Source organism: Anas platyrhynchos, chromosome 2 (assembly GCF_047663525.1).
Source record: "Anas platyrhynchos isolate ZD024472 breed Pekin duck chromosome 2, IASCAAS_PekinDuck_T2T, whole genome shotgun sequence".
Lineage (NCBI taxonomy): Eukaryota > Metazoa > Chordata > Aves > Anseriformes > Anatidae > Anas > Anas platyrhynchos.
In genome coordinates this window covers 39,032,822-39,058,022 of record NC_092588.1, presented here as the reverse complement: position 1 = coordinate 39,058,022, position 25,201 = coordinate 39,032,822, and the positions used below count along the sequence as shown (strand labels likewise).

Genomic DNA, 25,201 nt, shown 5'->3' with positions numbered 1-25,201 from the left:
ATTCTATATGCTGCTCCATTTGCAGTTTTGAACAAAAATTTATTTAGGTGAGGAGGCATAGTTGAATCATGAAAAAAATGAACATACTTGATACTTTTTCTTGTCCATGAACTGTGGAGCCCAGTTATTAAGCAAAATCTCCCCATCTCCTTCATTAGGAGAACTCACCTTCTTGTGACAAACAGCCAACAACTACACTGGGCAGCCCCCTCCTTCCCATGAAAAGTAACTGGTGCAAGTAATGCTATTGCAACCAATGTGCTTCCTTGCACAAGTGATTTGTTCAGTGACAAAATAAAGGCTGAACAGTGAGCCATCATGTACAGGTGATGGGAAATTGAGGATAAAAAGAGAAAGGTATATCAAATGTAATTTATCTAGCATTACAGGTTATCTTTATTATTTCCATTTTGTTGCTCCATTCGTAGAACTATCATATAACTGGAAAAACAAATTACTATGTGACAAATCTATTAGTGTATAAAAGGAGATGTTTCTTACACGTACTTAGAGAAATATACAATCCTCATGCTATACACTGAACTCCCACTGACATAAATGAAAGCTTTCCGCAAAGAGTAAATATAGAATATGCTTCTCGGTCTTCATGTAAAAATCTGCAGTTGAAGAAATATTTTACCTGACATAGAAAATATTAGCTGACTGGGAGTACCTCGGGGACAGACAACTTGCATTGGAAATAGAAGAGTGGGTATGTGATATAATACCTATTATTTGCCAGTTCACAATATAAGCATTAACACAGGCACTATTCACACTAAGAAGCATCATTACTAATATACTAATTGTAACTCAGAAATGAATTTCAGTGATTTCACCGTTTCTTCTAAATTTGCTCATTCCCTATTTGGATGACAAAGAATACTGTCAGTACTGATTATTTTTTCACAATAAAAATCCTTGGGCAGATGATTTAGAATGTGTTCTTGTGACTGAAACAGATAAACTGAAGGAGGTTTGGATCTTATATTTATGGGGCAGTTGTGTACTTTCCAGAAAAACAGAAACAAAACCAAAAGACAGCTTCATTCAGAAGTTAAGTAACTCAAATGACATCACAAACAAATAATAATAATAATAATAATAATAATAATAATAATAATAATAATAATAATAATAATAATAATAATAATAATAAACTTATTTTGACAACTCTTCTATGTCTAACAAGTTTATGCACTGAATACTTATTTAATTTTCCATCCATATGTCAAAATCATGCAAAAAAAAAAAAGAAAGAAGGAAAAAAATATATTGTCGGGCAGTAAGACTGAGTAACAGAAAGAAAACTTATTCTTTGTTCTCTATACTGCTACAGCAGGTTCAAAAATCTGCATATAGAGGCAGCAATAAAAAAGGATGTCTTTCAATGAAAGACTTATGAAAAAATGTCAGCTATGTGTCCTTAGCAATTTTAGCCAATTTTTCCCCAAAAAGCCTTGGCATCATCTCACCACATTTCCTTATGCAATCACATATGGTCATGCAAAGAGTTTTTTCTCCTTGAAATCTTTAATTTCATGTGACTGTGAGCAAAGACCCATGCTTTTCACAAACTGACTAAGTTAACCCACCCTTGGTTTCCCAGTAGTTGAATTGTGAGTCAACAGGCCACTATGCTCTTCACTAAACCAGATTATAGTACCCTAACTTTCAGTCTGGCTGCCCAGTCTCCATGTACAGTAAACTTCTTAATTCAACTGACAGAAGCCTTTAATACAGCACAAGCCTAATTGTGCATTTTACTGAAATTGTCTGTAAACTAGGAAACATGAAAAGTTTTACATTTTCTGAGTGATGACATACTGTTGGTTGACCTGAAGTATTTATTGCCAAAGTTGATAGGCCCACTGTTGGCGTTTTTGGTAACTGAGATTTTATTTCCCTTTTCCATTCATGTCTTATTGACATTGATAAGATGCACATAGTTTAATAAAAGCACAGTAGTCACACATCTGCTTCACTTGCATTAACAGCTCTGCCTAGATGTCAAGACTTTGAAAACCTGTTATTCTTAATTCATTATCTAAAATTTATACAAGAAATAAATTTTAGTTTCATATGTGTATTTCTGCCTGTGGTTAAGCTTGTATTTGTCAGGGAAAATCTAAGTTTACTAGGGACTATAAATGACCATCCCAATCTCATAAAGGGACCAGGGTTGGCATATTCTCATCCATGCACAGAAGCTTGATTTCCATGTCCTTATCAAGGACACATAGCAAGGCAAAAATATTATCAAACTTAGGACCAAATTTATGTCTTCCTAAGGGTGATTACAGGTTATTTTTAAGACTTTTTGGTATATTCTCATGATAATAGGATTGGCTACTGCAAAAGTTTAGTTTAATTCATTTTAAGACTGCATTTTCATAGGGGGTTTAATTACCTATTGATCTCAGCTGAACTACTGCCCATCACCACAGTAGACAACTTTTGTGAAAAATCAATAGCAATATTAAGTCTCTCTTCAGTATAAAGACTCTGATTGGATTGCGGGTTAAGGAGGTTTGTTTTCTGTTTTACTGTTCTACTCTTTTTTTTTCTTTTTTTTTTTTTTTTTCACTTGGATGCTTCCTTGAGAACTGCACCTGAATCCAGAAGCTGTTATCCATATAAACAGTTCCTATTAAAACCTCATTTAGATCAAAAACACTTCTAAATTGGTTCGAATTTGCAGTTCTGGATCTTACAGTTTCAGCCATTCCTGGTTTGTTCTGCCTTGTGATTTCCACACAACAAACCTGCAGGAGAGAGGAATTTAGTCACTGCTGTATACCAGTGCAGTGAATTGTTCCATACGTTTTTAGTATTTTTGTACCATCTGAAGCCAATTCTGAGTGAGAAGCATTCTTTACCTAATCTAATTTATTTAGTCAGACTAAGCAAGAAAAATGAAGTCATCTAGATATTTTTATTTTTCTTTCGGCTTACATGATTAAGGAGGAAGGGACAGAAATGATATTCCTTTCGGGAGTAAATTCAATTCAATAGTATTGAACAACTTTTATGAATTTCAAGATATCTTTGAGGAAGGCATTCCTTATACATTTTCATTTATCATTGTGTGTTTCTCTAAAATCTCTATTTTTAAGTTACAGTGGCCCAGAAGTTGATTTAAACCAAAACTATAACTTTTTTTTTGAGGCTCATTAAATGGTAAATTACATTCCTTACTTTTGTTTGTAAAACTGATATTAACTTTTTAATATTGGTACTAAATTGTTCTCAGTGCCCAAAAATATTTTCCTGGATTCCCTCTGTATGTGAGCTGTGAAAAACCTCAAATGAGTTCAGCTATGTGAGACTTTTCTTAAACAATGAGAAACTTTATTTCCATGGAGCAGTTTTGTAAAAATTCTGGTATTCTCAAAGCTTAATGTTCAAATATCTCATTATAACACTTCTGACTCAATTTTTTCTCACATCACTGATACTCTTGCTATTTCCTAGCACACATGTTTAATAGTTTTCATACTCTTAACTTAATCTTTGAGCAGGACAAGAAAGCAAAAATACAGATTAATTTCATGTAAGCTAAGATCTAAGTCCAATTGATGGTACTTCAAAAAGCAATAAAAAATACAAACATCTAGATTTCATCAGAAAGATAATCCTATTTAAACAAAAAGCTTGTAAAGGGTCAGGAAAAAAACAATGGTGAATAAAGAAGTCAATGACCCTGTGGCAGCTTTAGCATTTGTATGACAATGACAAATACACACCAGTTAGTCTAGGCAATATTCCTAAAATTCATTTCACACTTGTTTTTAGCTTTTAGAATTACTATTCTCTGAATGTGCTCAGAAAAAAAGCAGCTTGTTATTACACATAACAGTTGCATGGTATGGATGAATGGTGTTACAGCACTTATAATTACACATGCACAAACATGATGGAAATTAGTATTACTGTAGATATCAAAAGCAAACAGACCTAATTAAAGAAATAACTGCAACAAACCCAGATGCAACCCAAAACAAAAAAGGACAACTCCAAATCTAATGAATCCTTTGAATATTAATTACAGAATTCCTAACAATACACTGGGAAAGCTCTCTTGGAGAATTCAGTTTACTGTTTAACAGTTTCTGACTAATTTTATTAACCTGTACATCTGAGAGGATCAACCCCCTCTGGGTTTAATTAGAAGAAAATTCAATTTAAATCTAAATGTCAACAGTGGTTACTAATTATGGCAGGGCCCTGGACGAGACATCCAGTCTGTAATCAGGCAGTTCTCTGCTAACAATTAACAGTTTCTTTCTGAGTTATGAGTGCATTAGTATTTTTTTTTCCTAAATAAATATGATTCAGCATGGGACATGGCTAATATTAAGAGCACCTACTGCTAGGTGCAGACATGCAGAAGAGGTTGCCAAATTAAATTACGGAGATTTCTCAAACATATAGCTGAATAATAAGCAGCTACAAAACTAGGTCAGGGTCGCAAGCAGTCAACCACAGCCCCTCCCCCAACATGCAAAATAAATATCCCCACTATCTCTGAATAGAAATCATTCTTTTGTTATGCCCTTTGTCAAGAATACGTTACTGCAAAATGATATTTATTTCCACGGTCTTCACAGCTGTGAGCAGGGCTGAATTAATCTTTCTCAAACTGATTTCATCTTCAATTTTGTGTTTATGATTATAAAATGTAAATGTATTGTTTTAAAGAAAAACGACAATGAAAGGCATAAATATAAAAGGCAGCTCTTTATCTACTGGCTGTATTTGTCCTGTAGTAACAAAGTAAATAGACAACTAATTGTTAAATAAAACCAAACCTTATAAAATGCATTGTAGAAAATGGGTAGAAATGAAAAAACTAGGGAGCCATCTAAAATGACATCATGTGATAATCTAACCTGAATAGCACATATGTGACTTTCAACAAGAGAATTACCAGAACATGCAAACATGACCAAAACTAGGGTGAAGATAAAGGGTTTAGTCATTTAACTTCAAAACAGCCCCCGCATTCTCAGTGCTACTACTAAGGACAATACCGAAAATGCTGATTACATATGAGCATTCCTATTTCTCAGCTTGGCGACAGGTTTTTCAAAAATTCAATAGTCTTTTCAGAACTATTTCATTATGATGACCTATTAATTAATTACATACTTATCCATAAACTAACTGTACTGGGGTTTATGGCAATTGTTGACATGTGTATCATTTGATCTTGGGATTTACCAACCTTTGTGCTCAAAAAGTCAAGACAACCCATTTTGAGATTTGATAGCAATAATTTCTAAAAATGACTGTTTATGAGAAGGAAAGCAAAAAGCAGAAAAAATCTACATGGAAACAGACTGTTCTATGCCTAGTCTAAACTGATGTAATAAAACCGTAACAACCAAACATGCCTGTCTTGGACTGCTCTTAGCCAAACAGAAAATCTGTTATCCTTCTCCATTAAAAAACAAAACATTTTATTTTTTAAATCCTCTTTTGTAAGGAATATGCTAAAAGTTAAACACTGGGCATTGCTTTGGTCATAGTTTTCCTTGCGACTTTTTTTTTTTTTTTTTTTTTTGACAAAGGACTACTGCATGGCAAATGAACCCACTAGCATCATTGTTGATTAACATTAGTATAAGAAACCATAATTACAGCTGCAGATACATTCTTAGTAGTGGAGACATACAAGTCAGTTGGGATAATATGAGTGCAATTCTTTAATTTAATTTAGACTTCAATTTGTATTTTTTAAATTAAACCCTAAACCTGAAATCCCTTACGCATGTGCTTGACTTTAAATCTGTCAACACTTTTATGCTCCCCATAGAGCTCATAGAGCAAAAATTAAGCATATATGTATATATGTATGAAACACTTCTAAGCATTTATACAGGCGCTTATGTTAAGCATGTGCTTAAAACACCTCTACTTAAGAAAGCACTTACAGATATTAAATACTGTATATTATGCATATTATGCAAGGATTTCTTGAATAACCCTAAAACAAGCACATCTCAAAATTAAGCACCTGCCTACCTTTATTGCTGAATTGATGTGGTATGTTTTTTTCACAATAAGAAAGGATTATGCATATTTTAAAGTATAATGTGGTATGGCTCTTAAAACCTTATGATGGAGTGGCTGCAGAAGATGTTCTGCAAATGTAATACTTGAACCTGACATGAAAATTACACAACCATGACTACATTTGGACGCACCAACTCAGATTAACCACATGCTCTTCACGCACTCCAATGCCTGTTGATACTGGGAGCTATCTATACAAATGAACTCCAGCCATCAGACTGTAAGTGTGTGTCTTGTGTATTCTACACCTATTTTTGTCACCATGAGTGTTAGATACCTCACTGAGGTATGAGCCCAATATCTGCAAGTTCCCCCTCCAATGTGTGTGCCTCCCTTGCTCCATCCACCCTTAGATACTCTCCAAACGTACATCTTTCTCCACCAAGAAAAAAAGGATCCAGGACACCTCAGCTCCTAATCTCATTGTCTGAGTAACTGTCTAAAATTAGGCAGGACTGAGAGCAGGAAATAATTTCAACCGACCTCTGAAATTACTACTTTCAGCTCATACGGATGGAGAGAGGAAGAGGCAAGAAAGGACAAAGGGCTTTCATCCCTCCCTGAGTAAACTGTGTACAGAAAAGAAAATAAAAAATCCCAAAGATTAATTAGGCCAAAGACAGGCTGCTCAGAAAGGGGTGGTTCTGCACACAGAAGCAGAGGACTTGTGGTCCAGTACCCACTCTTCCACCTCTTCATCTACTTTATCCAGTGCCTCCTTCATTCTAAACTAGCTTAGGAACTCCAACCACAAAATCTGTGATTTATGTGATGTCCTTTCCGTCTCCACATTTCTCAGCAAACGGATGTTTGTTTTAGGGGGAAAAAAAAAAGTTTTGACAGAAGTCAGTCTTCCCCATCCCCCACCCCCGGGTGCTTATTACACTTCTTGGGTGGCTTAGTTCATGTATCCTTTAGTTGTAATACTTTCTGAGGCATGTAACAATCACCCAGAAATACTCTGCTAGCTGTGCTTTCTTATTTGTTACAATCATGTGTGAAATTTTAGCCTCTGTGAAGTCAGCAGAAGTTTTGCTATCAACTAAAGCAGGGCAGGGTTTCACACTTCATGATTTTAAAATACTCCCTTTTTTCAGTTCCTTTAGTATTACCATTTTATATTACTTTTGTTAAAATTATACTGTGATAACCAATGATGTAAAGTATTTTGTAAGATCAAAATTCCAACATTAAATCAGAAGGAATAAAAATAAACATTTCCGTTTTCTGCCATGCATAATACAAAGTGTAATTTAGAGAAAACTTCAAATCAAAATTAACAAACTGTTTTGGCCTTTCATTAAGCAAGAGCAAGTGCCTCTATGTATTTTCCCATCTCTGAGAGAGTCTATTTCTACTCCATGTTCAACTGAAGTTTTAGTTGAGATCTTTTGATAGTACCAAAAAGGAAGTTCTTTTAACCACAGCTCAATAATAAGGTGAATGGAAAAACAGTTGGTTTCCTTCTGCTTCAACTGTTTACCTTGATCTGTTTTAAGCAAAGAGAAGAGAAAGAGAGTCCGTATATATTCTTCATTACATAACAACCACAAGTTAAACCAATAAAAAAATATGTAAAACTCTGTTTTGTTCTCATGACTGAACTTCTATGGTTCTGATTTTTCTAAGTAATTCTGCTTGCACCTGAAGAAACAAGAGACGCATGAGCTTTAATCTGCCATTTAAAAGCAGTGCTAAAAGACCACTTAATACATAGCCATAAAGTGTAGAGCTAATCTAACATCATTATAAACAAACAAATAAAAACTAGAAAAGTTATAAATTCTTCTGTGAGCAACAGAGGAATTACGAATTACACTTATGTGTAGGTGAAAGGAGATTTGACAAGATTTAGTATGGCTGAAACCTGGCATGATGATTCACGTGACTGAAACTTATCAGTAAAACCTAAAATAGGAAAGACAGCCAGGAGGAACAAGAATGTGGGACTCCACATTAAAGATATAATTTACATACACTTAAGACTTACAGGATAATTCAGAACAGTTGTATCTGATTGATAACAATATTTGGTCTTTTACAGCTGCCAACACAGATGAGAAGATAACAGGACTCTAAAAATTACTTAGAAATATATGTAAATATGAAGAGAACTTCTGATGCTATTGAAAAAATATTTTTAAGTGTCTTAAAATTACAAGTCTGTTATGAATATAAAAAGTAAATCAAACAAATAAAAATAATTATGTATTAGGAAAAGATTATATAGAATCATAGAATCATTAAGGTTGAGAAAGACCTCCAAGATCATCTGGTCCAACCATAACCCTATTACCAGTATTACCCAGTAAACCATGTCCCTAAGTACCACATCAAAACTTTCCTTAAACACCCTCAGGGACAGTGACTCGGCCATCTCCCTTGGCAACCCGTTCCAATGCCTGACTGCTCTTTCTGAGAAGGAATGTCTCCTGATTTCCAACCTAACCCTCCCCTGGTGCAACTTGAGGCCATTTCCTCTTCTCCTATCAGGTAGTCATAGAGACCAGTAAGACCTCCCCTGAGACTCCTCCAGACTAAGGAACCCCAGTTCCCTCAGCTGCTCCTCAAAGGACTTGTGTTCCACTAGCTTCCTAGCCCTTCTCTGGATATGCTCCAGGATCTTGTAGTGAGGGGCCCAAAACTGAACACAGTACTCAAGGTGTGACCTCACCAGAGCAAAATACAAAGGGACAATCACTTCCCTGGTTCTGCTGGCTACACAATTCCTGATCCAAGAAGCCTTTGGCCTTCTTGGCCACCTAGGCACACTGCTGCCTCATGTTCAGGCAAGCATTGACCAACACCCCCAGATCCTTTTCTTTTGCACAACTTTCCAGCCACTCTGCCCCATGCCTGTAGTGTTGCATGGGGTTGCTGTGACCCAAACGCAGGACCTGGCACTTAGCCATGTTGAACCTCATTCCACTGGCCTCTGCAAGAACCAAAACTGGTGATATAAGTATCACATGTATATTTTTCTGTTTAAAAACATTAGCATTCCCAAATAAATGTATTATAATAATTTTAATAATAATGATTTTAATAATAATTTTAAAGACAATTACAAACAAAATTGAGCAAAGTATATAGTCTAATGTAAAAGAATACTCAAAATCAGCCTATAAAAACACACACAATCTTCTACTCATGAAAGAAGGATTCTTTTTAATATTTTTTTCAAAAAAAAAAAAAAAACTCAACATCCTAGCTGAGATGAAAAGTAGCTGGAACATTTTATTTTGTATATGGCAAAAGGGAAACCATGAAAACTTACACAAGTAAGTGCAAATCTGCAGCTTAGAAATGCAAACTATTGATTATGGAAGCCAGCAGTCTGAAGAATAATATAATTTCTGGTATGGTTAAATAGAGTCATGAACCAATAAAATCTGGGCAACGGCATGGCTATGATCCCAGAAGTTGATAATGAGATTATCAATTGTGATACAGAAGTAAAATTAATCTCATATATATTTCAGAAAGAGGAAGGGTGATATATTCATTATTTGCTGTGACAACCAAATACTTGTGAGTTCCTTTGTAACTATGTAGATTACTAAACTGCTAAAACATAATAAATTCACTGGATCAGAGAGTTTATATTCAAGGTTTCAGAAAGAAATGACTCAGAAGATCTTGTCCCTCCCCTAATTTATTTATTTTTACTAAACTTTGAAACACTGGAGAAGTTCAAGCTGATTGGAGACAAAAAACATAATGTGTCAACATTATAGAAGTACAACTAGAATAAGATTAGACAAGACTCACCTTAGACTGTATCTGTATTCATCAAACCCTGCTAACTGATGTAATAAATACTAAAAAAGCAGGTGAAATAGTGGCATTTAAATTGATTTTACAGGAAAAGGCTCTTTCAAAAAATCTTATCATCACATCACAAGCCTGACTAGCGAAAGCAGCTGAAAAACATAGTATATTTGTCTTTCTCTTACACTTTAGATTTCTGTTCACTTGTTTTTAACTAGTGTACAAACTTAATATAAACCATAATAAACAGCAACGCCTTATTAACTGACAGGTCAAAAAAATTTCTAACGGAGAAATATCATTCAAAGAAATGCTTCTTGGCATGACATTCTCAATCCAAAGCTATGCAGTGTCTCTGTCACTCACCTAGTAGCATTTGGAAGAAATTTAAAGAGTAGATGAAGCTGTAAATAGCAAATGCATGAGCTATAGAAAGGCACCTAGGAAGTGGACTCATCTGAACTGCGTTTGAATATAGTTCTGTACAGGTCACTTTTATAAATCAACAATGGCAAGCTGGAAATAACCATGATATAGTCATCTGCACATTAGCTGCTGGAGTAACATAGGTAAGAATTATATAGGTAAGAATGAGGGAATACCCTCCTCTAAGCAGGGGAGTAAGGTATAGTAGCAACTCTGCAGCAAGTCACCAGTAAGCCCAGTCTATACTTCCAGGTAATATTCTGAAGCATGAATAAAAAATCAGGGGCAAAAGGAATGATTCAGAATGTCAGACTACAGAACTCCCAATAATTAACTGAAAATAAGATTATAGAAGCTTTCAAAATAAACTGCAAATATCAACTCAAGGAAAGAAATTTGTGGTAACAAGGAGTTCTTAACTAATAAATAAATACAGAAAGAGGAAAAGTTTTAAAAATGAAACACGTAATTCATGCCAAACTGAAAGCATTATTTGCAATACTTGATTAGGAATAATTTCCTACAGAAGCCATGTACATAAAAATATGAACTATTTCCTATAAATAGAATCCTTAAATTAAGATTATACCAACAAACCAGAAGTTCTGATGTAGAAGTTACTCAGTATGATTTCTTGGCCTCTGTGCACATGAGGTCAGTCTACATATTAGAACAGCATCTTATGAGCCTCATAATCTGTCTAGGACACATTTTTATTAAAATTATGAAGAAACAATGATCTATTCAGAAACTATTCAGGATGATAGGTAGCATCTCATCTCCATTGCTTACTAAGAAAAACAAATTCAAGATGACAGGAGTTTTGTCAGGAAGACAAAACCTCAGTCAGAGCTAGTAAGCCAAGTCTTAAAAGTTGCAAGCTGCATATTTGGAGGCTGCTCTTAAAACTCTGCTGTTATGTAGCAGTGGGTCATTCTAAAATGCTCAGATGTCCTCACCCCGTGAGGTGTGTAGGGGGGAAATCAATAAGACCAGTATGTGCCTGATTTAAACTCCTATATTACCGTAGAAGAGCTAAATACAAGACTACTCATAATTTCCCAGACTATTTGTCCATAACACAATGGCAATACAGGTCTCCAGTGATCTCCAACCTCTGTCATTGACACACAGCTATATGTATGCAGTTCCAAATACCTAACCTGTTTCTAAAGAAAAACGCTCCAATATTACTTGCAATATTTATATTAATCTTGTTCCATCATCCTCTCAATTCCTTTTGTAAGACGAGAGTGGTTATACTCCATCTTCTTCATGAGTTAATGTTCTAGATCTTTCATTCTGAACATGAGCCAGCAGTGTGCCCAGGTGGCCAAGAAAGCCAACAGCATCCTGGCCTGCATTACAAATAGTGTGGCCAGCAGGACCAGAGAAGTGATTGTCCCCTTGCATGTTGCACTAGTGAGACTGGAGCTTGAATATTGTGTTCAGCTCTGGGCCCCTCACTACAAGAAGGATATTGAGTTGCTCAAGTGTGTGCAGAGAAGAAAACATAGCTGGTGAAGGGACTAGAAAACAAGAGTTCTGAGGCACAGTCAAGGGAATTGGGTTTGCCGTGTCTGGAAAAGAGGAGGCTGAGGGGAGACCTCATCCCTCCCTACAACTACATGAAAGGAGGTTGCAGTGAGGAGGGTGTCAGTCTCTTTTCTCATGTGACAAGTGATGGGTCAAGAGGAAACAGTCTTAAGTTGCATCAGGGGACATTTAGACTGGTCATTAGGAAGAATTTCTTCCTGGAGACGGTGTTTAAGCTTTGGAACGGGCTCTTCAAGGAAGTGGTGGAGTCCCCACGCATGTAGGTATTTAAGAGATGTGTGGACATGACATTAAGGGACATGGTTTAGTGATGGGACTTGGTAGGTCAGATTGATGGTTGAACCTGATGATCCTGATGGCCTTTACCAAGCTAGATGATTCTATGATTCTATGATTTTTGTTGCCTTTTTTTTTTCCCCCCAATTATATCCAGTGTGCCTTCATCCTTCACAGAGTTACTCCAGCTTGACTACTCCAGCTCTGTATGAGTGAGTGCTAACTAGAGCAGAAAAATATTTATATTTAAAAATAAATAAATAAATAAATGAAAGTAATACACTTTGATGGGAAACATCAAAGAGTTAAGGAAGCATGGGAAGGCTTAAATCCTCAACAGCAACTTAACACATCTCAAAACCTGCTAGAACTGGACACCTAATAATATGAGGATGTAGGACACATGAAGTTTGGCATTAAGAGCAGTAAAAAAAATTCTTTTGAGGTCAAGTCCCAGAACTCCATTTGGTCTCAGGAAAGACCAGAGTGCAAAGATGCAATTTATCTGCAGAGCAGTTGGCTAAATTGCTTTAGTGACTGTGTAGAGCTAATAGCAGCTTTCACTGTAAAGCATACGATGCATGATAAACCCACCACAATTTCCAAAAGGTTCGACAAAGCCAATTCACAAGGTCCTCCTCTGTTCATTCAATCTTGAAGTAAAAATACATGCTAGACAATTATAAGGCCAATATTAGGAAGACAAAGAACAGCTGTCTAGATAGGTACATAAGGTAAAACATTCTTTTAAGAGGGTAATTGCCAAGCTGTCACTGCAAAGAGGGAAAAAAAAAAAGTCAAAAACGAAGTCCAGTTGGTGAGCTGGAAAAACATAGGGCTTAGCCGTATACAACTAACAGACCTGATGTAACATTAATTGTTTTGCTTGATTCAGGCAATAAATAAACAATAAATCAGTCCTACATGGAATGAGTAATTATCATTTGCCTCCTACAATAAGCATTACACAATCCCCCACAAAAAAATAATAATAACAAAATTGATGTCACTGGAATCCACAGGTGGATTCCATACCTGGAATTGCTCTCCAATAGAGAAAATGACATCAGAAAAGGGCCCAACTCTTCTAAGAAAAACTTCACAGTACTGAAGCCTGATAAAGACAATGACTTACTCAGCATTGTCATAAATGAGCACTTCTAGATGTAAGAATAATTTTAGGCACCAGAGAACTGAGAACGATGTCAGGGCTTTGGAAGTGGCAGAGCTGCTTAGACAGCTCCCAACTTTGGGCACAGGTCTGTGGCATTACGTGGGGCAGACGTAGTAAAACCTCAGACCTTTAGCTGGTAAAAGGGCTAGTCGTTCATTCTGTGCTGGGATGAAACGGTGTTGTGAAAATGGTTAAAAATCTGCATCTTCATGATGCAGATGTCAAAGGACTTGATATCAGGAAAAACCCTGTGAATGCATATGAAGAACAAATTATTGCACTACTCCAGTTTATCCAGTTTATGCTGGTCCTTTAGCATCTTATTTTTGATACCACAAACATGCTTCCTACCATAACTAAATCTGTACTAAGCTTTAAGCCGTGGAATATCTCAGACTGTTCCAATTTCCTTCAAATTCTGAAATCAGAAACAAAACAGCTTTAATATTTATGTTTTCAAAAGGATGATGATGACTTTTGAGTTTTCAGTTAAGGAGCTATCCCAAGACTATTACAATAACAAGGGAAAACAGTAAGTTGCACAATCTTTCTTGACCTTTTAAAATGTTCTCTAATATACCATGTAAAAAAAAAAAAAAAAAAAAAAAAAAGTACAGTATTAAATAAGAAATTTGTTAGCCTTCTGCACAGAGGCAGGTTTATTAGCAAACAACTAAGTGGAACAAAAAATCTATAACCTCGATCTTATTGAAATAATTACAGAATCTTTAATGTCCCAGTAGGCATGCACGGAGAATAAGATGGAGCACACAGAAAGAGCACAGTAATGAAAACAGACAGAAATAGGCCACTCATCCTACCTTTTACTTAGTGCATACAAACCACTGTCAAAAGTATAAGACAACACAAAAATGATTAACTGACCAAGAAATAGTCAAAAGTTCTTTTGCAGTACTAAATTTTAGGAATATGCAGGACAAAATTAGAATTAAAACTCACATTCCTCTCAAATATTTTTTTTGTTTGTTTGTTTTTAATTGTCTGTATGTATAATTAGCACATTTTACTAAATTTGTGTAACATTGCCAAGTCAATGTTAAATCTATTTGAAGGGCATTAAAATCAGAAAAATCTCACCATTTAACTATTCTGCATGTTGTTCATATTATACCCAGTAGAGGTTTAAAATACTCCTGAATATAGTTTGCAAAATTTAATTAGATGCATACACACACTTATTTAGGTACTATAACAGAAGCAATGGATCAGATGAACTGGCTAGGTACAGTAGACAGAACAATATGGCCAAGTTGGCAATCCTGCAGCAACCTTCTCTCTTGCATTTTCTTTAAAATGTATTGGCCAAATTACAAAGCTTAGTGGCTCAGTGGAACCATAAAACAAGCCAAAGCAAGGAGCACTGCACTGCTGTGCTTCCTTGGAGCAGACCTGAAAGCAGAACGTAGCTCAGACTCATGATCGGCCTCCTGCTCCCCCATCCTCTCCCCTCCGCCCTTCTGCAGGATAAGCCTTGTTGTTCATGTAGTCTCAGTGAGACTTAACCGGTCTGGGTATGGACAGCAAACACTTATCTGGAAGACAGAGCCAAGATCTCAGTATCTTCTTGCCCCTCCCTTTAACCTCAACATGGAGGGGGTGTGGAAGCTTTGTACAAATTGTTTGCCATATGCTGCAAAGTACACAATGAGAAAGAACAGGAAGAAAGAACAGGTTGAAAGAACAGGAAGTTACCTTCCTCATCTGTCCTTTCTTCCAGGAAAAACAAGATATTATACAACCCTAAAAGAAACTTTTTTTAAAATTTTATTTCCTGTCTTCCCCTATCTGTGCTAAAATTAGCCTCTTAATCATATAGCCTCAACAACGCTTTGAAATGAACCAGTGATGAGCTTTCTTTACCCACTCAAGGAAACACCTATAAAAAAATGGGCTTTACTAAAGTGAATGGGATAAAGGTAAACCATATTTTTAACCTTGCTGCCTGCAGTGGACAGCTATTGAAAGCTATTGAAAGCAACTCCTGGAACTCAGATTCCTAGATGGCATTATAATAAAGATATGTTCCCAGCAAATAGATAGTTACTGTTGTGAGCGAAAGACCAAATGATATGGAATGCTTCACAGCATAATGTAATTGTAAAAACACTTCAGAACAGTACAATCTTTGATTTAAATCTTCAACATCTCATGCACGGCTCTGTTCATTCCCTTCTTTCCCCACGGTTTAGGAAATACTGACAATTTCACACACAGAAGATGACCAAGAAGCACTCTCAGGATGGCTGCCATTCTCTTTACCTTTCCCAAGGGAAAAGAAAATGTCACATTTCTGTCATAGTGGGAATTTTCACTATGACATAAGTTTGCAAAGAAAGGGGCTTCATTATGATCTCCTAACCCCACTACTGTGAGATTACAAACATCCCAGAGATATTTTTTTTTTCTCTACATGATAAGTAGAGTTGCAACTCCTTAAGGAGTTGTCTATGTATGCAAGTTTCAAATTCCAGCCCTGCTTCCTTTAGTATTTCTAACCGTCCATATATTTATTTATTTATTTATTAAATACAAAAAGTGTTTTACTTCTTTACCTGTCAAATAATTTCCATTTCCTCTAGCTATTTAAAGTTTCAATAATGTTTACTGTTGTCTAGAGATTAAGAACTGATACTTTATATTGAAAGTCTTTTTTTTTTTTTTTTAAAGAACATTATGTTCAGGACTAGTTTTCGAGAGGCACATATCCTCTTATAGGAACTGTTGTACTTCCTGCAAGCTGCCAGACTCATAAAATCATAGAATCACAGAATCATTAGGGTTGGAAAAGACCTCCAAGATCATCTGGTCCAACCATCACCCTATTACCAATGTCACCCACTAAACCTCGTCCCTAAAATAACCACTTCTCTTGTCCCTATATACCTGCTGGCCTGGTTTTCACTTGTGCTGTGGCTCCTTTACAGTATGCTGGCTGCACAGCAGTGTTCTAAGGTATCTATACATCCACATCTACATATAGTTTACTTCGGCAGGGCATACACTCCTCCCCATAGGGATGAAATGAGGTAACTGAGTCACGACATACCTTGGAAAGCAAAAAGTAGACATATGAGGAGGTATTTTTGCTATTTACTGTGAAAACCCTAAGAAAAAATAGCCTACATTCCTTATTTAGAGATGATATGAAAATGTTGAATGGGAAACGAACATTATATTTAACTTAGCTACATGGCACCTTAAAATTAACTTTTCTTTATTTATTGTGATATTGCTAAGCTTAATGGTCTCTCCAGACATCTTTAAATTTATGTTAGCAATCAGGACAGAAGTTTTCACAATAAAATTCTTTGTCACATTCAGAGCCCTTTAACAGAAATGAAATCTTAATATTAAGTGTTATAATATACTATATGTTTTATCTAAAGAAAGTGACTTCATGCTTTCTGAAGTTTCTTACTACATATTAGCATTACTTTTAGGGTTTACTAAGCCCCTCTTTTATCTGTGAGAGCACAAACCAGAACAAACACGTAGTGAAATGCTTGAAATTCATTATGCAGCTTTTCAAGTGCTCACAATACTCCTATTAAAAATGCATAACAGTGTTCTTACAAAGGGTCAACATTGTGCACTTTGATTTAACAACGAAAAAGCTTTGCTGAATGTTTTAGACATTTCTCTGTGCTACATAAGAGAAGTAAGGGTAGCAGAATTTTTGCTCTGCTCCTTTGTCAAAAATTAGGGACTTGTTTCTATTTCAAAGACAGTGCAGTCTCCAGATATGCACTAACAAGGCAAATATTTACATGTTATTATAGGCTCAGCTTACTCTAGACAGGCAGAGAGGTTCTGTTCTGACCTGATGGGAGGGTAACTCTCTGCCAGAGAACGGGATTTTAAAATTGTAAAATATTCCACTGAAGCACTGAGTGGACCCACATCTGATTGCCCTACCACGGTCCTTCTCCAGGCACAAATACATATTCTGTAGGCTGCACTGTCCATCTCAGGACACACCAGCAGGGATGGCCTGCTTGGTGGCTGAGTGTTTCTCCTTTTCTTCCTTCCACCAGGCACCCTCAACTTTGCAGAATGTAGGCCTAAACCAGCATGCCTAAAAGTTATTATAACACACTTAATCAATTAACAATTAACATTTTAATAAGTTTCAGTTTGGCCATCTTCTGCACATCAAAATAGTATTTTTCTTTAGATAGGAGAGCCTCAGAAGAATCATTAGCCAAAATACATTAGCATGAATGATGACTGTCACAACAGAGACTGGGACCCATAATGGATAATTTTTAATTTGGTCAAAACTTGAGAGATTCTAACATATCTTTATTATCAATATCATCCCACATGAACTGTATAATATTCCTTCACAAACAATTCTTCATGTAGCAAAAAGTCTCAGAGAACTATCGCAGCTCATAAGCCATAACCCAAGACTAACAAAATAGGCAAGAGCTAGTGCAGAGACCACTGTCTGCTGAAGCTCTTCCTGATTTATTTATTTTTTCAACTATCTATTTCACTTTGTGACTTGACATTATATTTGCAAGAGCAAATACAATGAAGACACCAGCCAGACAGCATAAGTGAAAGCTGAACCTCCACATGTAACTGCTGATGTTAACAGAGCTACTTCAAAATAAGGCTGGAGGGCTGCCACATGACATGCAGCTTATCTGGTGTTCACTAAGGTGACAGATTCCAGCTCATTTTCTTTCACTTTGCAAGCAGTGATGTACCCATTGCCACCTCTCCTGCCTACTGGCCACCAATGGGGCTTCTTCCTCTGTCTACCTTTTTGCTTCCTCACTTGCTGAAGCAGGATAAGGAAAACAGTGGTGGTAGTGGTGCAGTCAAGAGCTGAATCTTTATCCCAGAGACCTTGACCTTGTACACACACAGTGATTTTAGGCCTAGTGTGGTCAAGTCAATCACCAGCAACTGTCACCCAAAATTTCACCCCAGTGTAGACTGAGGTCTTGATTACCAAACCCCTCAGACCAGAGACTCAGCCAGAGCGTGCACTGACTCCTTCCTGTGTTACAGCACCATGCATGAGAAAAGAATGAGCTCCCAAGTCTTGCTCTGAGATGGAGCTTATGACCAGCCTCAGCACCCACACAGTTCTAGGAGTTTGGAATTGTTTGCAGATTCCCAGAATTGAGATACCATATTTGAGGATCAGGTTCCTAGTCATCAAACACAGGGGGAAAACAGCCAATTATTTTGTATTACTTTGGCTCCTAGTACGTGTTAAATCAGTCATAAGATCATCCACAGCCTGTTCCGAGATTTGACAGCTACTACACACTTTCAAGTTGATTGCTACCAATTTGGAGCCTCTCAGAAACAAACATGGACACCCTGCAGATAGAGATTCACACATTTGGTAGAAGAGCCTTCAAAGCTGAAGTCTGAAAAGAAAGTGCTAGTATTAAAATGTTATAAAAAGCTACTATGGAATAAAAAACTCATAAAAACATTGACACATTATAGCTCAAATTCCAAAAGGAAAGAAGTTGCTGAAGGTATATAACCCTATATGTAAATAAATGTGTGTATATATGTGTATATGTACAGTATGAATGACAGATTGGAGATCTCATCTACATACCAGAAGATTTTGAGCAGATTGTTAATTTATTTTAAACTGCATAGTAACACTTCTAAAATACACTAATCACAACAGTGTAAATACTCTTTAAGACTGGCGTAACATACATATTCAGCTGATTTCATGTCTTCTAGGATTAAAAATGCAGACATCAAAACTTTTTTTTGTTATATATATTCTGACGTCTTATCACACATTAAAAAATTAGAATGGAATCAGGAGGCTCAAGTATGTTTAGAAATATTTTTTTCCATATGTATTCTTGAAATATGAGGTATTTATATTGCACTGGCCAAACTACGTTATCCTTAAATTGACCCTAGATAATGTTTTAATGTTTTGATGTAAATGTTAACTGTGCTTTGCAAAACGGTAAGGAGGGAAAAACTAGTGAGATATGAGATTTTGAGGATAAATAGCTTGATTGTAGTTAAAGACTGTGCTACACAACCCTAGTTTAAATATTGTTTGAATTTAATTTGTTGGCAGAAGATACATGTCAATGATCATGCAGTTCATTCAAGTCAAGTGGAAAGCCTTTCGAGTTTTGATTTTATTTAATCTTGAAACACTATTGTTAATTCCGGGGTAATTAAAACAAGGATTTCCTTAATTCCATACAAATTCAGTCCATTTGTGCCTTGGAAAAAAATCTATTTCTTTCTAAAGATGTCTTTTAAGACAAGATGATCTATTAATTTCCAGGTACTGAAACATAAATGTAGACCCTCAACCTCATCTCTGATACCACATGTTCTTTCTTCTGAAGTAAATAAATAAATAAATAAATAAAATCTGACAAAAAACTGCTCTGAGAGACGGAACCTCAGGATTTAAGTGCCTAAAATTGTGCTTGCAGTTTTCTGAACAGATCCAAATGTGCTTCTGAAAATGCCTACTCAGTTCATGTCTAGCAATAAAAGAATGTAAATGTTTCTTTATTTTCTGTTAATATCACAGTGCCCAGATGTCTAGTCCTTCATTTCTGAACATGCCCAGAGGTTCTTAAGTTTCATAAAGGAAAATAGCTTATCTTGTAATTCACATGTAGCTCCACGAAGAATTCAAAAATCAACAGTCCCTCTGCTTAACACATTCTATCATTTTACTTATTTCCTGGATTGAGCCGATTACAACTTCTGTAGAAGGAGAAAACTCTACTAAGCTGCGATTCTGGATTTTTCTATCTGTTTTTGGTCATTCATCACCATCTGTATTTGACAAGGAGGTAAGATCTTACTATACTATTTAGTTACATAGAACCAATAATTAAAAATATCCTCTTCTCATTAGAACTCCAGAAGCAGTTAGCTTTTGTGACCAAGTTCTGAAATAGCAGAAATAGTCTAACTAGGAAAAGGCTGTATTAGATTTTGTGGGCTCTATCTAATTCATGCACCTGCTGTGTGAATGATAGACTAGTGAAAGAAACCTGCAAGACCTTTCATCCTTTCAGGTTCACCTTGGTCTTGCCTAAGTTTCGAACAGATCATTCGCACGCAAGGTCCAATGCAACCTAGATACCGTCATGCCTGGTGCTTCTTCCTTGCTAGAAAGAGCCCAGAGAGCTGAATAAGAAGCTGTATAGAAGAAACAGAGGTCTCGGAAAAACAAAAAACTGGAATATGAAGTCCTACTTAACACATTTTCTTATGCTGAAAATTATTAGAAAAAGGCTAAGTAAAAACATTTGTCTGTGAGACAGACTCTAAAGAAAAACTGCTACTCAATAAATGTATTTTACTGTAATAAAAATCCTCATTTAATGTAAAAGAGTGCTTGAAAGAATTATAAAACCAGAGTAGATCATTTGCTTCTACATTTGTAACCATTGATCTGAGAAACATATCAATAAACATCATATAACATGTATTTGATTTTGAGATAATAGCAATGACTATGATCTCGATATCTTTAATTTTGTTTGCATTTAAAGAAGCAATACCAATATTCTGATTCTGGGTTCGGAAAAATATTCTGATAGTCAAATTAACTAACAGTACAAATATAACACATCACTCAATTGAGGCAAATGATCTGTATCAATGATTTGGAACAGTGATTCATATTCACATCATTTCTTTAATTAATAAAATATTGAACGTTGTCATTGTTTTTTAATTATATTATTTTTAATTGTCTACAAATATTGACTTTTTAATAAGGAAATGAGAACTATAAATAAAAATTTGCTTTTAATAAAAGAAAACCATTTTATTATATATTTTCATTTTTAATGTACCCATTCTAGGCTTTAATACTCTCAGATTAATGCTTAGAAAATGTAGCTGACTATTGAAAAATACAGATATACAGATCTCAGAGTAAACCCAAAAACTTGAGTTAGATCATTCATTCCTATGAGTGATGAAGACAAGTCAGAAGCATAAAAATGAAGTTCAGAAAAAATAAGATTTTGAGAGATGAAATCAAAATTAATTTCTCTTGAAGTCCCATCCACGGCTCAGAAGTCCCATCCACAGAAAAGCATCCAGCTTTTCCTTCTGAGTACACTTAGCCAGTGACGTGGCTATACTGGCTTTTTGTATCATACTCTAGGGTACAGTTTTCTAAAGCAGAATTCATGATGTACAAAAGCAAATGGGATATGATACCCAAAATGATCATCATAACAGCAAAATTTTAGGTTTTCTTTCCTACTGGTTACAGCCCTTAACTAGTAAATGGTCTTGGGTTCAGGCCCATGTTCAGGAAGTGTATGGCACAAACTTCCTGGCCTGACGATCTACAGTATATATGAAGACCAGCTTCAATGAAATGGTGTTGCAAATATACAAAAGTTAGTGAGAACCACTAACTAGATGTAAAAGCTGCATACATAATGTGTGTCTTCTTATATGTACTACAACCGCAAATCCAAAACACACTTCAGTCTCCAAATCTACCTCTCCATCCTGAGGGTCAGTCAGTTCTCACCAGGAAAAATTTTGAAGGGGAGTCAGGCATTTCAGTACATATATGGAGATCAAAAACTCAAAGTCTGATGAAGTGCAAGGAGAAAAGAGAATTTTAGTCAAATGCATAGTGACAGTAATGATACTGTGAGCAGTACACTTTAAAAGAAAACTTTTGGGTTTAGTTTGAAAAAAAAAGTTTGGTAGGATGGATTACTATGCAAAGGAAAGATATTCTGTTTTTCCCCTGTAGCTTCATAAATGATGCATTTGAGAAATGGAGTGTTTACATAACTATAATCATACAAACTATTGTGCCTTTAGCAATTTCAATAATATAGACAGAAAATAGAGTTATCTTCGTTATGAACTTCCTATGGACAACTTCATAAGTAGCACTGCAGTTAGATAATAAAATGAAATAAAGATTTTACTTTAGGCCATATTCAAACCTTATTTCCATTTTGTAGAGATCAAGGGTGTAACAGGCTCTTTATTTGTAGACCATACAGTAGCTTGGCTAACAGAACTATGAATTTTTCCCCTAGCAATGTTACATGATCCATGAGCTTCCATATATATATATATAAAAAAAAAAAAGTGTTTAGTTCTTCAAAGTTATTTCTTATAGCCAGTTCCCAAAGTTGAACCACATGGCAATATCAACAGATACTTGTTATTTATTGGGCCTCTCCATCAGTAAAAGCCCACAAGCATTGGGAAGAACAGTATTTGTTAATATAAGAGTGGCAATATAAAGTAATTTGACTATACTAAACTGCATGTCAAAAAGAAATGAGCACTATAGTTATCAGCCATTTTCCTGGCTATCACATACATTTAATATGATAAGCAAGGACTATCTTAGTGAACCTTGAACTCTGCAGCGATGTAGATGAATTAGAGCTTTGGAAAACATTTTTTTTTCTTATCCACATACAAATAGATAATAGCTTGTTTTTGGCAGGGATTCTTTATAGCTAAAGTACTTCCCCCTCAGGGAATCATACTGTCATTTATTTTTATTTTCAAAATGAAAACAAATAGCATTGTAACTCCTAAGGGTGAAAATGACTTCAGTCTACTTTTTCCTCTGCACTCCCATCTACTCATTTTTAGTTAGATGGAATATAGATATAGTTCTTTCCCCCTTTGGCTCCCATTGCCACAAACTATACTCAGTAGCTGTACAGTAATTAACAGCTCTTGACTGGAAAACTGCCAACATGTACAACGTGACACTCTTCCTTTGAACGCTAACAAAGTGCATAAGTAATTTATGTTGGATTAAATATCCCTAACAGGGACCCTTAAGTAACCCAATCACTTTAAACAGGCTCCACATGTATGCTCCTGTGCAGTGAAAACGTCAGACAGTGATAACCCACTAATAGCACAGTTCTAACTATATTCCAGCCATTAGCATTTTATGACATCAATCCTCATTAAACTTGGCAAGGAAAAAGATACTAATGTTTCCCAATTTTGCAGCCAAGGTGGAAGAGAAATGGAGAAAATGTAGACAGGTGCTGTCTCCCAAAAAGGATTAACATTTTTTAAAATGTGGTTGCAATCTTCTGTTAGTACCTTTGTTTGTATTGAAAGAAAGACAACAAAGAGGTAAGGACTACAAGGACCTCAGTGGAATCCAGCCAAGAGTGAAAGAAAAGACTGGTATTTCAGCCATTGTGCTCCCTGCTAAAGCACTGTGCCAACTCATCTTCCAACCCATTATATGAAATTTAATTTAACCTGCTATGCAATTAATTCAGATGTTCAGCCTATTTTTCTCATGGCAGAATCCCTCACACAATGCCTTATTTAAATATTAATCAGTCCTCTTTCAATTAGGACTAATTTGCTTCACAGGGTTTCTCTCATCTTCTGATTGCAGGAAAATGGAGGTAACTTGCAACGTTTGAGGATAATTAACATGGTATTTTTATAATACTGATACATCAAATGGGACCTTAATGAACCCCGCTGATTCCATTTAGTAAAGCATGCCTCAAAGTTATAATCAAGAGGAAAGCCATTGCCATCTGTTTAAAATACTAAGGAGCACAATTTAAACACAGAATAGTTATTTCTTTAAACTGTCTATTGTAGGGGTCTGCAAAAGTCATTTTTTTTTCATGGAAACTAATTGTACAGTATTTAAATTTGAACCTTTTATTACATATATACAAACAGTGTCTTCCCAAAATGTGGAGGGCCTTCTTAATTAAACGTTGACAACCTCAGATATAAGTAATGTTTGTTAATGTTAATTTTCAAAACATGCTGTGCAGTTGTTACAGAGGCAATACAGTTTTTACTCTATTCTAATGAATATAATATTTTGTGTAATTTTGCACAGTACTTGAAGAGCATACTCTTCAAAACAACTTCCCTCCCTCCCTGAAAAAAAAAAAAAAAAGAACTGTAGTGTTTGCAAAATGAAAAATAAAGGCATATGTTGTTCATTTGTTGGTTATTAAGAAAGGCAAACAAGTTAACATTTACACATGACCAGTTGCTCACAAAATGTTCCATCTGCTACAAAGAAGGTCGAAGTTCATCTTTCTTATGTTTAGAATTGCTCTCCTGTTCCTAGGTAACCTGTAGTCAAAACCCATGTGACTGAGATATCAGATCCTGACTTCATCATGAAAGAAAAGAAGTCCTTAGTGAAAAAAACAGCAGAGAAACACAGATCAGACCATTTATTTTATTTTCTCTCCCCTTTAAATTTTAGAAGTTCATAATTATTTATTGACTAAGCCATGAAACTTGGTTGGTTTTGTTTGTTTGTTTTGTTTTAGAAAAGTCAAAAATATTAGTATACACAACCAGTTAAAGAATCAGTATTTTGCTTTCTCCTGTACAAATATACTCTATTGAATATGTGACTATAAAAAAGGAAATGTCATCACTCTGTTAAATGTCAGTAATTTACTACAAAATAATGTGGTGCAAACCCCCAATATTAAGTCAAAACAATTCTGAACTTCTGAAACAATATTTCCTGCAGCTCACCTCCATGTGGATTCTCATGCACCTAATAATATATTTGTACCCTCACCAGCACATTTCTTAGTAGTGGTAGGACCCCTACCAAAGGCAGTGTGTGCTTTCAAAACTTTAGAGTAGCTTACTGATTTTGAGTCTTCATTAAGTATAAAATAGCTTAATTCTTACTTGAAAATACTGACCATCATGCAGAGACAAGCTGATCTCAAAAGCCTTCCTTACTTCAGAAATGGATAAAACCTGAGGACTGATCACTGGGCCTACATAATTGTAGCAGAATTGATTAAAAAACTGTACAAAGAAACAAAGACATTCTGTTGCTGTCCTGGATTTCCTACTCACCCAAGTCTAGAGAGGACATCGGGGAGGAGATGATTACAA

General features: G+C 35.6%; 1 protein-coding gene across 8 annotated transcripts in view; it reads right to left on the bottom strand.

Annotated features, from left to right (window-relative positions):
- TOX (thymocyte selection associated high mobility group box) overlaps nt 1-25,201 on the bottom strand; it is a 223,865-nt gene that overhangs the window by 145,642 nt on the left and 53,022 nt on the right. The window contains exon 1 of one of the 8 annotated variants that reach the window (XM_072034581.1): nt 25,163-25,186. The exons of the other annotated variants lie outside the window; for them this stretch is intronic. The gene's annotated coding sequence lies outside the window, so the exon portion shown is untranslated. Of the gene's footprint in view, nt 1-25,162; nt 25,187-25,201 lie in introns of those variants that run through there. 8 annotated transcript variants of the gene reach the window in all.